This window comes from Haliotis rubra, unplaced genomic scaffold (genome assembly GCF_003918875.1).
Source record: "Haliotis rubra isolate DU_JTF1 unplaced genomic scaffold, ASM391887v1 Scf1091, whole genome shotgun sequence".
NCBI lineage: Eukaryota > Metazoa > Mollusca > Gastropoda > Lepetellida > Haliotidae > Haliotis > Haliotis rubra.
In genome coordinates, this window is record NW_025764994.1 from 145,753 (window position 1) to 151,699 (window position 5,947).

The 5,947-nt window shown below is 38.9% G+C and overlaps 1 long non-coding RNA gene across 1 annotated transcript; it reads right to left on the bottom strand.

The window, feature by feature from the left end:
- Positions 1–2,200: 2,200 nt before the first annotated feature.
- LOC124283357 lies at positions 2,201–5,399 on the bottom strand. The gene is made up of 3 exons (XR_006900333.1): positions 5,286–5,399; positions 4,881–4,885; positions 2,201–2,210 (listed from the first exon to the last, which is right to left on the bottom strand). It is a non-coding gene; the product is annotated as an uncharacterized LOC124283357 (long non-coding RNA).
- Positions 5,400–5,947: the final 548 nt, after the last annotated feature.

Sequence of the window (5,947 nt, forward strand, 5' to 3'; positions counted from 1 at the left end):
AACATTCGTGGGTTTACTTCTGGACAAGCTTCACAGGGTGTGTTTGACAGTATAGAGTAAAGAATGTGCATATTTAAGTGTCTTCTAATAAGAGGGATTGCTTCGGACTTATCGTGATCCATTTGTGACTAGGACGGTCATTTGAAGGTCAAAATCGGTTTTTAATCAACTTGCAGAAATAGCAATAAAGAACTGGTAGGTGCCATGAGTGGTGATTGCTAGGGCAATCATCCATGATTTTGTTTACATTTAGTTTTATCAGTTGTATGCGATGGCAGCGTAGCGATCGGCAAAGCAGGGGGTTGGGGTGCACCGACGTTTCCAGCGTTGTCATGATGTATTGGACTGTGAAGCATTTCAAGTCTAGGGTCATCTCATTTGTAGTTTTTTAATGTTTTTTATCACCCTTGCAAAGACACGAGTACCTGATTTATTGTACTGTGAAACATCGAGTTGAGGGTTATCTCAATTTCTTTTCTTATAAATCTTTAATTCTCGGTGGGTGAGTGAGTAAGATAATATTTATCGTCACATCGGCAATATTTCAGCCATATCGTGACGAGAGAACGTAATAGGGCAATAGAAAAGTATGAAATATATTTAAAGGTGATACAATCCTGTCGCCAAAGGTCATAACAACAAGGAGTACATCACATTGTATTTAAAACTAGTTAGGGCGCATATGACATGGTAATAATCTGTATGTAATAATTGGCTATAGATCGCCATCAACTGAAGGTAGGTCACCAGATGCTCGGTGGGAGCCAGCAGCTGGGTTGCTGTCAAACATTCGAACCGTTGGTCCAGCCGTAAGTGAGGGACAGCAGCTTTGGTGAGTCACGTTTGACATTTTTATAAGAGGTTTCGGTGGCACCTAATCTGAGACGGGTGATCATGATGTCGACTTGCCTGTTCTGTGAAGGGCGGGGCGGTTCTCCTTGAGACCATGATACCAACGGGTTTTGACAGAAGTGCTCCATTGCCTCTGAACTAACTAGCCATTGGACTTTTGATCATACTTTGAATTTCGCTTTTAGAGTAAGGATGATCCAGCCACTCGTCCAATTCTTGAGCCTGTCTTGATAACCTGTCTGATCTCTCATTGCTGGGAATGTGTCTATGTATCCAACACAGCGTGATATCTTTCCCATTATACCATTTTTGTCTTTGTGTAAGAACCAAGGCAGGCGTTCTAAGATTGTTTCAGTTTTTGTGTATATTTGGATACCATAGGCGGTTCTGTCAAGGATTCGAACGGTGTGCAAGTTTGCTTGGTCGTTCGATAATATTCAGGATGGGACACTTTCTGGTAGGTGGACCTTACTGTAAAGCAACAGAAGGCTTTTTCGGCATCACTTGTGTCTTTTCTTCCTGAATACTGATTGGGTGTCCATTACGTAAAATTCCTGCTAGTTTTAACAACCATTTTAATTAAAAAATGATATCGTGATGTTTCATGAGATCGAGCAGTGACACCATTCATTTGTTCTGCTCTCTCATTGCCGGGAATGTCTATGTGCGATGGTATCCAAGTATCCAAGACAATGTGATTTCTTTCCCAATATACCTTTTTTAGAACCAAGGCAGGCGGTCTGAGATTGTCTCGGTTTTTGTGGCTGTGTATATTTGGATACCATAGGCAGTTCTATTTCTCACATGATTCTTCGATCCGTCAGTATAAATGTGAGCCGAGTGTGTCTATTCTACTAACTCTACTGGTTCGTAGCAACATGGGATTCTCACCGTCTCATCTCATATTCACGTTTTACCATTTAAATATGTTTTTTTATTGTATTTGGCTATCACGGACAGTTGGCAATGTAAATATGTTTATTAGACAGTTTCGTATGCTGGCTATTGATGTGTTTAAGCAGGAATGGCATCCAACTATTAATGAAAGCTCTAGATATGATTCATATTGTCAGTTTAAGTAGTTGCTAGAGCAAGAGTCTTATCTTGCTCACCTACCCTACAGAAATCTTCACAATGCTTTTATACGCTTTAGATTAGGCCTTAATGATTGAGTAATTAACCGTGGAAGATATCTTTCTATTGAAAAGACACAGAGATTTGTGTCCATTCTGTACCATCATTGAAGATGAATTCCATTTCATGTTTATCCGTCCCGTATATGAAGAGCTTACGACTAAGCGATTTTGAGCAGTTTCCTGGCTCAAGGCGCTATAAAAATGACTAACTTATTTGAAAATCTAAGAAATAATTATCTAACATAATTGTCTTTATCTCAAATCAATGTTTAGTTACTATCTTCCGTACTTTCCTGCCAAGAACCTTCAAAACAACACAAAGTAGGCCTATTTAAATACAATGCATTTTTGTTAAGAAAAGAAATGATTAGTTAGAAAATTGATTTAATATGTCATTGTTGATATGTATCTCTTTTGTATATGGGCCTATGGCCTTTCATGCAATAAAGAATTGAATTGAACTGACTCTTTAGGCACTTTAATGGGTGAGAGAGGTGTCGTCATTTGGGCATTTTAGTGTCCTTGGAGGACCCGATCACACACGTGTTCTCGCCTAAGCTTGGTTACCCTGAGCCCACCTGGTGTAGTGTGGGGTCTTTTGGCAAGCCAATCTTTGATGTAATCGGAATACAGATCGTCTTTCCATAGTCTAGTGACAAGTGGGTTGGAGCACCGGCTCCAATAGTTCAACGTCAATTTCCCTCGTCTGAGACTGAGTGGTAGCTCGACAGTTTCCACTAAAAGGACTTGGTGGGACGGCCACGACGCCGCAACTGTGGCCTGATATTGTATTGATTCAAGCCGGTTTAGTACCGTTTGTGATGCACTGTGGTAGGCCTCGCACCCATAATCCATGTTGCTTCTGATAAGGGGCTTATAAAGGGCCAGGATAGTGTCACTGGTAGCTCCCAAGAGCTGCCTGATACAGGTCTCGTTGAGGTCTCTTTGACACATTTGTGCCAGGTTGACAACATGACTCGACCAAGTGAGATGTTGATCAAACACGACCCCGAGAAAGTTGGCATGTTTCTCAAATTTGACCCCTCTGCCCTTACCTTTAAGCCTGGGTGTGTGGCAATGTCCCTTCTAGGATTCCATAGTAAAACACTCGACAAGATCTTGTAAAAACTGTGTTATTGTTAAGTTTACGGTTTCCAGACCTCACATCAGTTATCAACTCTTCTAGGCATATGCTTCAGATACAGAAAGAATTGTACATTGTTCGTGATTACAGAAATGATAAAGTCGTTATACTTTGATTTTTAGATTTTAAAAATTGAGCGGAAACAAACCAACATTTTCTTGAACCAGTTATCTCTTATAGATAGATATTCTCTCTACGTTTACAATGCCATTATTATTTCTATATGAAACTGGTTTTATTGTAGCTGGTACCATTCCTTACTTCATCAGAAACGACTCCCAACGTCAGTTCTCACTGTGTACGCACTCTATATCTACACACATAATTCATGGGATAATTGTCATTGATTTGCTATTTGTGGATTGCGTGACTCTCTGTTTATACATTTTATATGTTCACACATTTTACACTTATTGACGAGGTTCGAGCTTGCAGAAATACCTTCTGAGATCGTACGACAAACATAATGGCAACATCTGGGGCGACACACCAGTATATCAGAAACGTCTGTGTTTTGTTACATATGAATATTTGATGTTATCTGGACAACACGTTTCAGCAATACGCAAGGAAATGTGGTTTAAATCATACTTCATTCAGGAATATATTATCACAAGTAACTACAGTAACGTTGTTCAGTCAAATTATCACCTATGTCAACTCTACAAAACAATATTTTACATTTTAATAATACAAATGTCTAAAAACAAAATTTCATGTTTTTCAGTCAAGCACGGCGCCTCTAAATGTGAATACCCAATGTCATTTAGAAAGTGTTCACATGTAACATGTTATATTTCTGATTACATTTTCTCAGTAAAGTACAGATTCTAGCAGTGTATGAAATAATCCAAAACCCCAGCCAGACATCAAAATGCTACCAATCCAAAATGGATTTAACCAGACCAGACAATACGATATGACTCAGATGTAGAGCGGTGTCGGGTACTACCAACAAGCGGCTATTACCGAACAAACGATCGTCTGCTCCTTAAATATACTTCAAAAGACGCAGAGAAGAAAATTGACGAAAAGACAAGCAACCGAAATTACACCCTTAAACGTGGTGCGTATATCGGCGATGAGATGGCTAAGCCAACAAGTCTTGGTCAAAACAGGGATACCCCATTCTAAATATAGCACCATGTCTATTTCAGTATATTACGCAGTTCCAAACCATAAAGTACGGCTTTGTTAGCCATGTACGGACTGTACAGTCCGATCAACACCAACCCCTTTACTGTGTAACCCTGTCGTCCTTTACCGAACAAACGTCATTGGCCTCAGCACTTTTCGCTATGCCTATGGCGTCGCGTATTTGTTGATAATAAAACAAACGGTAATAACTCATCCATGTGGTTTATGAACCGTCAAAACAAACACAAAACACGATAAGTATGCGTGTCTCCATTCACTATTCATAGGTGTTAGAATTTAACTTGTCCTGTGTATATAAGTAAACATTAACTTTGAAAAACACGATGATTGTTACATCAAGGAATGGGTTTTATTGCCTAAGCTATCGCGTTCTCCCAAACCAAATATTAAAAAATGAGACAACTCCAAACATTAGTCCGGGGAACAACTTACTTTTACATCAGGAACATGTTTGTTGAGACATGTCGATAAACATTTGAAATATTCGACCTTGACCTTATAGGAATGTTAAGGGCACCTAATTCCAGGACTTAGTTGAGAGTGGTTTCCCTTAGACCGTGTTCCATTATTGACTGACGGGCACCTTGCACGTCGTCTGCTTTCATTTCTATCGGTTCCAGTCATTATGATCGACCCATAATTCAAGTAACATAGTTTTGATATTTATAAACAGCTACGTAAAGAGTTTAAAGCTCTCTACAGAAGGAATAGCCAACAAAAAATGTTACTGGTTAATTCTAGAAATAATCCCAGATCCTTTTGGAAATTTCTCAGAAGGGGGAAAAAACCCAACTCACTATCTACAAACATTAGTCATGATGATTGGTGTGACCACTTGGAGCACCTGCTCTTCATGCAAAATGCTACTCTTGATTATTCAACATTATATTTTGTTGACCAAAATACAGAAGTGGTCTCAGACAGTTGTATAAACAGACCCTTCTCAGAGGAGGAAGTACTTTGGGGGCTAAAGAATCTTAAACTCAATAAGTCACCCGGACCAGATGGTTTGCAAAGTGAATTACTTAAAGCAACTAAAAATTACTTAACACCTGTCCTAACAAGAATATTCAACTCTTTGTTGAACAATGGAACATTCCCAAAACAGTGGGGCACTAGTATATTCTGTCCCATTCACAAATCTAACAGTATCGATGTGACGGATAACTATAGAGGAATATCTCTTATTGACTCGTTCTGTAAAGTGCTTTGTGCTATTCTTAAAAGTAGACTTCAACGCTGGTGTGATATAAACTCTGTCTTGTCTGAAACCAAGGCCGGTTTTCGGCCAAACTACTCAACGGTGGACCAGATATTCTGTTTACAAGCGATGATACAAAAATATTTATCAAAAAAGGGTGGTAGAGTGTACTGTATATTTGTAGACTTTAAAAAAGCCTTTGATAGTGTTGACCATGAAGTATTATTTAAAAGTCTAATTAACATGGGAATCAAAGGGAAATTTCTTAATCTAATTGTCTCTATGTATTCAAATCTATCTGCTTGTGATAGGACAGATCAGGGACTATCCAGGCATTTCAAGTGTAATATCGGTACCCGTCAGGGCTGTATCTTGAGTCCGTTGCTTTTTGTAATCTTTATAAATCATTTATCTCAAATGTTTGATAGTAGTGGTGGTAATGGTATCCTTATTACA